This window comes from Corvus brachyrhynchos, unplaced genomic scaffold, assembly GCF_000691975.1.
Source record: "Corvus brachyrhynchos isolate BGI_N302 unplaced genomic scaffold, ASM69197v1 scaffold23, whole genome shotgun sequence".
In the NCBI taxonomy this organism is placed as follows: Eukaryota; Metazoa; Chordata; class Aves; order Passeriformes; family Corvidae; genus Corvus; species Corvus brachyrhynchos.
Window position 1 is genome coordinate 13,621,196 of NW_008238983.1, and position 10,586 is coordinate 13,631,781.

Genomic DNA, 10,586 nt, shown 5'->3' on the forward strand with positions numbered 1-10,586 from the left:
GCGTAGCAGGGATGGGGGGGGGCTGCGGGTGGAACAGGGCCCATCAGCTCCAGGATGGCTTTGTCCCTGCCCTGTACAGGCCCAGCCCAGTTGCCCGTCCCCCGGCCGGAAGCAAGAGAGGGAGCTTCCTGGGGTTTGTCCATTCTTAAATGTGGACCACAGAGGAGGTCAAAATTCTAAGTGGCTTAAAAATTTGTCAATATTCAAACTAGCCAGTTGATAGGTTCTGTTAGGTCACAGAGGAAGCTGTAAGCACCTCTTTGCAGAAGACTCACTTCCGGGACTATGCTTGCTAGCCTGTGACAGAACTGAAAATCCATGGCAAATATTATAGTAATTACATGTGATAATCTTATCCTTTGTTTATATCTTTTCATTTCTACCAGAAGTTTTATGTCTTTTTTTTTTTAGAAATAATTAGGCCTTTAAGAAACCAGCATTATGAAGTGGGAACTTACTGATGAGCTTGAAGGGAAAAATGCTGTACCTTTAAAAAATAATAGCAACCAACTTTCATGTTGCTGACAAAATTGTTGTTGAACCAGCATATTCCATGGATAGGTCAAGATACTTTTTGATTTTGCTGTCATGTTGACACTATTGGAAGACCAAGTTCCCTGGGATACCACGGGCTCCTTTCTGTACTGTGATCCTCCTCTGTACTACTTGGCATTTCTACCTCTGCTGTGCGGTTGTTCGTTGCTTTAACAAAGAATGGACACTTCTCAGCCACAAATTTTTTTCATCCTGCCTATCTTCCAAGGTCCAAAAAGTACCCAAAACATCTTTTCAGTTCTGAGTCTCAGCTGTGATAGATGTCCCATAGCACTACAGTATGACCTGTAGACTTCTGGATATCTACCTCAGTAGATGGTCAGCAGGGTTTTCAGTAAGATTTCCAGAAATTAAAAAGTTATTATTAAATATTAAAAAGTTATATAAAAAGCTATTAAAAAGTTATACATACTAAGAAGGTCAGTTTTTCCAAATCATTTAGGAATTTTAATGAATTTAAACTGTATTTCCTTAGGGATCTCCCTAAGGAGATGATACCATTTGGGGGAGCTGTTTCACTGCAACTCTGCAAAGCTTGCAGTTTGTCTTTGCCTCGTTATGAACACAGCAACACCAGGGAAGGGCAGGGCAGGAGCCTGTCTGTGACAAAACGCAAGAGTTAACCTTGACAAACTAGTAGAGAAGAACATATTAGCTTTAGAAAATAGTAAACAAAAGAAAAAAAACCCAAATCCAACACATTTGCACAATCAAAAAAATGTGAAACTTTTCTGGGCACTTCAAAATTCCTGCGACTTGTATTTGTTCTGGAGCTAACCAAGTAGGAAAAATGCCACTACCAAAGAGTCCTAGCTGTTCTAGAGAGCAAAGATCAAAGGAAAGGCAGAAAACTAATCTAGGTAAATGGATTAAGAATTAAAAAATACTTTTTCATCTCTCCAGTTTCTCCAGCTTTACGTGCTTGGGTAAATAAAACTAATTTTAGATTCAAGGCTCCTGCCTTTTAGTGTATGTTCATAGACTAGGAAATATTTCAGTAATAGAAGCCTCTTCCACAGTGTGATGTGGGAAGGTCCATTTCAGAGTAGTTGGGTATTTTGCTCTCACTTCTCCGTCTGAAATTGCAGTCAGAAAACAATCTTTCTTGATCATGTTTCTAAATTTCTGCTCACTCCAACATTGGTATTCTCTACCATGACATATTTATAGATAGTAGGTATATCCTGTTTCAGTGTTCCTTTTACTGGGCCAAAATATTTCATTTATTCTTATCTTGAATAATATGACTTTCATTCCTTCTGATGATCCATGTAAATCTCTTTTTTTTTACCTGAATTACATGCCATTTTTATTATTACTACGCTAATGATTGAGGAAGCCTGATTTTGATGATTTGTTGGGTCTTTTTTCTCTGTGATATGCCAGTCTCTTGTAAAACAAGTAGTGTTTTCCAATCTTTTTATTAAAAGTGGGCATTGAAAAAAATGAATTTGATATGTCCCATTATTTAGAATGGCACCCTTACTGAGAATCTCACTCAATGACAGTATTTTCTCTGAAGGTTAATGGTTGTTATCAGTAGATTCTCATCCATTGCAATTACTTTCTGCCTTTTCCAATTCTACTAGCTTTCCATGTCACAAACCAACTATGCAGTGAAGTGCAATTAGATGAGATTTCTTCTATTTTTCTGATTTAGGAACTTTAGTGACCAGATTATCTTTGGTCTTTGCTAAGACCTTTAATGTCTAACCCCATTTGTTCTAGCTTCCATATCCATAGTTGCTCTTGACATAAATTTTTGTTATAATGCCTTGCACATTGTTGAAGTTTATATCAACAGTTCTAATGCTTGGATCAAGTAATTATCTTCTGAATTATGGTGGGTTTGTTTTGCTTTCTGGGTTTTTTTGTTTGCTTGTTTGGGTTTTTTTTAACTTTCTTTTATTATGTAGTACAACTACTATTCACTAGATATTAAAAACAAACCCAAGATCTTTGTATGAACCCTTGCTGTGTTACGTTTGTGGTTGAACTTGATGATCTTAAGGGTCTTTTCCGACCTAAATGACTCTTCGATTCTATACTGATTTCATGTGTCAGATACTGAACAATGTGTGGGGGGAGATTCTTGGTCCCAGCCAATTTGGGGTCACTAACTGTTTTCGTTTTCCTTCCAGTTTTGTTGAACTGTCCTTAAGTTCATCTTCCCTTTGTCCCCAAATAAGAGCTGCATCATTTTGAAAATTTATAAGTTAATTTTTTTTTAAGAGCCACATCAAGTTTATCTTTAATCTTCACTCAGAACCTTCTTCACAGTAATTTTACTTTTAAAATTATTTTCTGTATACCAAGGAATCTTCATTTGTTTTAACAACCTTTGCCAGGTTTGACTCTTGTGCCTCTTACCTTTCTGTGCCCTGATTCCTAAAGCATAATTTTTTCTGGCTAACCATGCTGTTTGTTTGGGTTTTTTTTCTGTCTACATATAAGTCCTCCATAAGGATCTGTTGATTCAGTTAGGATCTTATTTTCCAGAAGATTTTTTAAAACTCCTTTTTCTATGATTTTCCCTGCATAGATTGCTACCAATTTTAGTATCTTGGACTTTAAGGAATACCAGGCCTCTATTGTATCTGAGGTCCTCAGATGTACTTCTTTCCCCACCTTTTTGATATTCAGCCTTTTGATACAGGGAAATTAGGATTCAGAATATAGCTGAGACTTCTAAGTATAAAATAATGAATAATAAGTGGTGACAGACAAAATAAAAGCTAATTGGCTTTACTCTTCAGATGTTTTTTTCCTGTAATAACTATGGGCAAAAGTTTGAAATTGAATTTATTATGAAAAGCAAAGTCAGTTCCTCTACAGATTATTATTTTTATATTTTTGACTTCTAGAGTTATAAGCAGGTAATGTTCACAATGTACATGTTAGTATGAGAAAAAAAGCCCTTGGCTGTTTATTACTGTCCTGGTGGCGTGTCTGTGTGTACTTCTGAATAATTAAATATTTCATTATAAATTTGATAGTTTTCACTATGGTTAAGCACTCTGAAATGTCATGTGTTTCTACTGAGGACAGCAAGAGATAATTCTCAAGTAGTGGCAGAGAGGAACCATAAAGCTAAACAGTACATCTTTTAAGTGATTAAAAAGAGAACCCAAGTAGCTCCAAATGGAGAACAGGTGTATTTTTTTGGTCACGTGGATGGTTAAAGGTGGGGTAAACGCCTTTCTTCTTGATGAGGAATTAAATGGGCAAAGAAAAAAACACTTCAGCTGTTCTGTGGAGACATGCATAAATTCTCTTTGTGGATTATCTTGCTGGAAGGATACAGAAATATGGGAATATTCTCATTGCTTCTCATTCTGTATCAGTGTGAACAGGAAACCTGCTGTCTTGTTTTACAGGGTCTACTCACCCTTTTATTTTTCTGGATGTTGAAAGAATAATAGTCTTCTTGAAATTACGTAGCAGTTAAACCTATAATAGAGCAAGCATGTTTCTATTTTATAGTGAAATAAAAGTTCATAATCATGTGCTGGCAGGAACATCTGTAGATGTTACTCATTGGCCCATTGAACATATTTGTCCTTTCTTCTTTATGATTTCAATTAGAAGGTTTACAAATCAGCATATTTTTACTTTTTAAACTTTTTTTCTTTATGATTTTGGGCAAAAAGTTTCTTAATGAGCAAACTTTCAGTTTGCAAAAAAGCTGATGGTCAAATCTCAAAAACATTCTGATGTGTTTTCCTGTCTAAATCTGCAAAGCAGCTGTAGAAGTAACTTGGCTTGGGTGAAGCCCGCAAAGTATTTCCATGATTACGTAAAGCACTTTAAATCAAAATTTACAAGCAATCAGAAGACTTAAAAAAAATGCAGTTAAGAAGTACAGCATAACATCCTTCTCCAATTTCCCCTCATTAACTACCTCATTTTTATGCATTCTGAACAGTTCCTGATCTTAAGTCAAAATGTGTCCATGATCACATCCAAAATGAAGTCTCTCACAGTCTACATAATACTTTGCTAGATTAATTGCTTCATTTGTATGAGTCAGGAACATTTTCCAATCAAAGCAATTTTAAAAATAAGATTATTTTGTTTTTACCATGATTAATTCAAATAAGTTTAAGTAAAATGAGTATCCTTTGCTTTTCACAGTACATGCTGAAGGGTATTGGATCCATAGTCTTACTTCAGTCTTGAAGTCGAACAATTTGCATAAACATTAATAAATTTGCATAACTAATTTTCCCATGACAATCTGTCAAGTAATTTGAAAAGAGTCGTAAATGATGACAATCAGTTTCATAATTGCAATTTATGTTAATAACCTCTCTATGGCTCTAACTCTTCTCTGCATTATGGGCATATTCAAATGTTGTACTTGCAAAGTAGTAACATTATTATTGTCTTAGTTTAATCAAAAGTATACACTTTACAAGAATAAAATTGATAAAAAATTATTATTATGAAAATTAAAATTTCATCTTTTCCAGCCTTAAGAAATGGCAAAATGCCAACAAATAACTTGAACTATCCTGCTGGATTCACACTAAAGTTTTAGGACACTAACCATGTAATACTCTTTCTTCTTAAATTTCTATTTGTAGATTTCTTGATGGTTTTGTAGATAATTTGATATGGTTTGTTTGTATAGGTTTGTTTAAGCTTGTAGATTTTATTTTGTACATTTTGAAGTTTTGAGTGCATATCTCCTATTTTGATAGGAGAATGTTGAATAATAAAAATATCCTTGAATCTTGCTTTTAAACCAGAATTTGTTTCCCTTAAACCATACAAAACATAATAAAAAATTAATCTGATGTCATTATGGTATCCCAGATGTTGATGTTTACAGTGCTTTAGGACAGGACACCTTTCTGTTTGGCTCCATGAAAATCAAAGTGGAATTTATGAGGCTGAAATAAAAGTGATTATTCTTTTAATTTTTTAAACAAAAGAAATAAATCTGAAATAAGAACATGCAGTATCACATTTTATGAATGATTTGAAATCTAGAATTTGCTGTATGAAACATCATTAAATGAATAGTTGAGCCCAATGAAAAGATTTGGGGTTTCTACTCTTACTGAAATCACTTGGGTTTGTGTTTTATTTGACATCAGAAAAAATAAATTAGGTTGTTGATGCTTAATTACATTTACGAGTGATTTCATGTGTTACAAATAACAAATTCTTTGATCTGTACTGTATAGCAATTATAAAACACTCCAAGGAATACTCATAATCCATCAGAACAAAACAGAGGAATTAAGGAAAATTCCGAAGCGTACAGAGGTAAAATTTAGTTTTGCCAAACCTCCCTCTTCCCATATGATGCCTCTGTGTACCTTATATGGATTTTTTTGTAAACTTGGGAATCATGAAACTAAACTGGTGGCAAAACTGTGAAGAAGTACATCGGAAATTGCCTGCAGAACAACTCTTGCTTTTAATCAGTGTCACCTGGTTATGGTGAACTTGGATAGTAACAGACCAGTCACCCTTGAAGAGAAGAATCATTGCTATGGATTTCTTCTTTTTCTGAGGAAGAGATTTTAACTGTATCATAGGTAAGTATGAATGTTTCTGGTGAATTTGAAATTTCTGAATAATTAGAAAATGAGCTTTATAAACACATCCTGAACAATCTGAATAACTGAATAACCTAGCTTCTCTTTTCCAAATAGACATTCTATTCCATCGAAAGTTCAGAAAACTGCAAAAAAGGTTTGGGAATCCGTCACTGTTCATTTGACACAGAAATAATCATTGTCAAAGTTTAAGCTTAGCTCACTGTTGCGGTGGCTAAATCCACTTTACACCCCTCAAGTTGCCTTAAAAGTGGTCTCTCCTTACAGCAGTGTGCAAGAAAGTTCTCCCTTTGTCTAAATTCTGCTGGCCATTGGCCTTCTCCCTCTCCCATCCCTTTTCCCATTGGCCCCTGCTATGCCATTCAACCTTGCCTCTACCCCCTAGCCCTCAGACTATTGGTTTTGGATGCTCTGCCCGCCTTTGGGAGTTTTCGGGATAAAATGGGTGTGGGCTTTCGAGTTGTTTGTTCTTACATCTATTCCCTTTGGGGTGTTGCCATTAAACACCTTGGAATTGGATGCAGAGAACCCCTCTTGCCTCTTTGGTTCATGCACAGACTGTGTATGTGAGCGGCTGTTCGCGACCACCTGCCAAGGTGAGATCGTGTGCACGTGTAGGTGCTGGCAGAGTGCCGCCTAAGCGGTCCACGAGGGACCCAGTAGGGACAAACATGGCATCGATCCACTGAAGCCCTCTCTTTAGCTCACTGGATGTATAACATTTTTAGCATATAAGTGAAAATAGGAGAAATTCAAAGTCCAGATATAATTTCCATGAGCTTTTATATAATTCTGGACTTTTTTTTTTTGTTTTATAGATGTAGTCTTATGCAAATGTGGATCATCAAATTATGTTCCTGTGGGATAAAATCTACAAATGCCAAGATTTAAAAAGAGCTGGATTAAGAACCATGTTTACAATATTTTTGAGCCTTTTACCAAGTGTATTGGTGCGGATTACAAGGTTTGCAAGCAGAGGCCCTGCAGAGCTGGCCTCTGTGGGAAGATGGCCAGAGCTGCCCAAAGCTGGAGACAGTCAGTGCCGGCTCTCTCTTCAACAGATCCACTACAGGAGACAGCTGAGTTCATCAGCCACATATGGAGCAACTCTGGGAAAATGCATGTAAGAAAGGGCAGAAAATACCACATGCATGTAAGAAAGGGCAGCAAGAGGAGAAGGAAATAAAATGAGAGAAACAACAGAGAAACATCAAAGGCAAAGGAGCAGGAGTTTCTCCGTGGAAGAGATGGTGTTCCTCTGCAGCCTTTTGAAGAGGCCATGGTGGAGCAGGCAGTTCCCTGCAGTCTGTGGAGAAGAAAACTTTTTACCTACCACACTGGGGAAGGGAGTGAGCATGCAGCTTGGGGGGGAGTTTGGCTGTTGTTCAAGCTAAACCACCATGATTTAGCAATATTGTTTTCTACCAGCACTTTATGAAGAGGTATTGCTAATTATAGTATCAGTAAGATTCTTTTTCTGGAGTTAAAGACACCCATACATAGTTAATATTTAATATATAATTTGTGGAATAGTAGCCCTTAGACATAAAGGATAAAATGATGTAACTGTTGTCCTGATTGCTTGGTCTTGAGGCATCTGTGTTTGGTTTGGTTCATTCAGTAGCAATGTTCTTTGAACACAGACATCACAGTACTTTTTTCCATAATTTATCAGAGGAACACATGGTACTATGAAGACTTTTGGTAAATATATTAGAAAGATTATGTAATGTCCTGCATGAAACCAATAGCCCTCATGTCAGTTTAGGGATTTGTCTAAATTTCAGTAAGAATTTTTCATTGTAGTAGCTATTGACTTGCATTTGGGTTTTTTTAGGAAATAAAAAATGCCTTGTGACAGGATATAATACCAGTTGCCAGTTTGTAAAAACTTACTCTCATTTGAAATAATTTATAACTCCAGCTTCCTCTTATTCTCATTTGATTTTCAAAACTGGTGAAATTCACTTATTATTCATTTGATAGTTTTATATAAGAATAAACTGGTGAATTTTCAAGCATTACATTTAGGGAAATGTGATTTTCTACTTTTCTGCTATACTTTTCTACCATAAAACACTCATGTTTTCCTTGCATAAAACACTTTTCTATATCCTTTTTGAGTAATATTTGTATGCTTCACTGCTCTTCCTTCCATCCTTTCTTTTCCTCTCTACCTCATGTAAATGAACTAGAGGATTTTGGGATACTTGGAGAACAGAACTTCGTCAAAAATAATTCCTTCTTCATTAAGATAAAGCTGGAAGTGTGCCACAGAACTGCCAGAGATAGAGATTTCAATTTTCTGGTAGGCTGAAGCATAAAAGAGAGGAAAATAAAATGCATTCTAAAATGCACCTTTTCTTTTCAACTGAATTAATTATGATTTAAGGTTGTTGTCCTGCGAATGCTGCACTACAGAAGTCACAGTGGGACTGCTAAACCTTGTCAAACTTTTTGGTTTGCTATGTGTTTTCTTATTAATCAAATTGATTTCACTCTTTCTGTAAGACTGAAAAGATGCTGGATGTTGCCTTCTTATTTGCTTATTTGCTGCTAAGAACATGTGATGGATTCATGTCAGTAACCGTTTCATATGGTAAAGTTAATGTGCTGCCAGGAAACTGAAGAATTGCTTCCTTGTTGTTTCCATTGGTTGCCCAACTTCAGTACAGATTTATAGGGAAAGCGTCTGCATCATTAGTCAATCCAAACTGCAATAGTTCAAAAGGCGCATTTGGAGTTTGTAAACTGAAGCTAAATAGAGATTCTAGACCATACCTGATGTGTTTTCAGAAGTGCATTCATTTGATGAGAGCATTAAAGTTCAAAATTATAATGATCTGATTAAATTTTAACAGTACTCAGCTAAGAGTTTACATTATGAATTTACTTCAGGGAGTGACTGACTCTCAGAGCAGAGCAATGTGTAGCAGAATTTGACTAGTTAAGTCTAAGTTCTGCTTTTCCCCATGCACATGTCCAACAGATATGGATTTACAAGGAGAAAACTAAGATTGTCAAGAAATTAATTTCAAATCGCTTGTCATTTGCTCACTTGTTTTCCTAAATCTTTGTATAGGAAACAACTATTACTAACTTTACGTATATAAAAGACCATACTTTTAATAATGAGAATATTTGAAATTCATAAAACTAAGCAATTACAGTGTCCCACTGTGTAATATTTTCTAATGTATAAGCAGAATATTCAATGGAATGCAAAATTGAAATAACAAATGTTGTTACATGTGTATTTTAATTATTATCTGAAACAATTTATTGTTTTGCACTTTTTATTGTTGTAAATGAAAAATATTTACATGGAATAAATACCTGGTACAAAAGCCAGCTTGGGTTATATGAAGCTACTTCCAGCCAAGTTAAAGAGAAAATAATTTCTGAGGCCACATAATGTGTACAGAAATACTCTCTTAATAGTCTCTTACTGAATCTTCCTGTGTTTTTAGGAAGTTAGGGACTGTACTGGAATAATATCTTCAGAAATTAATGTATTTTTGTGTTCTTTGTTCAATTTACTTAACAGATTTTGCAGCATACAATTTGCCAATACTTATTTATTTTATGTGGAGGTGCAAGTTGTATGACTGCAGACATCAATCAAGACATATAAAGCACATGGTGCTGTGTTTAGATTGTTCTTAATGTGCATAACATTTGTCTCCTAATTTTCTCCTAAAACAGATGTCATGGGTTAGCAAGCATAGTCCTAGAAGTGGTGTTCTTGCAAAGGGGTGCTTACAGCTTCCTCTGTGACCTGACCTGACAGAACTTATCAGCTGGCCAGTTTGAATATGGACAGTTCTTTGAGCCACTTAAAATTGTGACCGCCTCTGTGATCCACACTTAAGAATAGACTAACCCCCTCACACACAGCTCTCTCTCTTTTCTGTGCTGGGACAGGTGGCTGCGGGCCCCGTGCGGGGGCCAGCGGGCACGGCCCAGGCCCTGCTTGGGCCAGGCCGGGCCTGGCCTCGGCCATCCTTGAGCCGATGGGCCCTGTTCCACCTGCAGAACCCCCCCACAGCCCTGCTGTGGGCAGACGGGCGGCTCCCCCTCTCCAGTGCAGCCAAGATTCAACTGAAGCTGCACCGCTGTCTGGAAGAGGTCATGTGAGCAACAGCGATAAGCGTCATTCCAGCTGCAAGGCCTAGGTGAGATTAACCCTCTCAGTGCTGTGAAGAGCTGAAAACCTGAGGGAGAAGAAAGAGGAGATGCTTAAAGCTGAAATTCTCTTGTAAAGCTATGATCTATCAGAGTACCCATTGTAATTTCATGAAGGTGTGGGGGGTGGAGCGTTCAACTTGTACTTGTTAGCAAAAGCACCTGCACTGAGATAGGCAGATGCTGACGCAGCTGCAATTTCATGAGAAGTTTGAACAGGGAGAGATGGAAGCGATGAGGACTTTGGCTCCAAATGGGAAAGGAGAAAACCTCAGT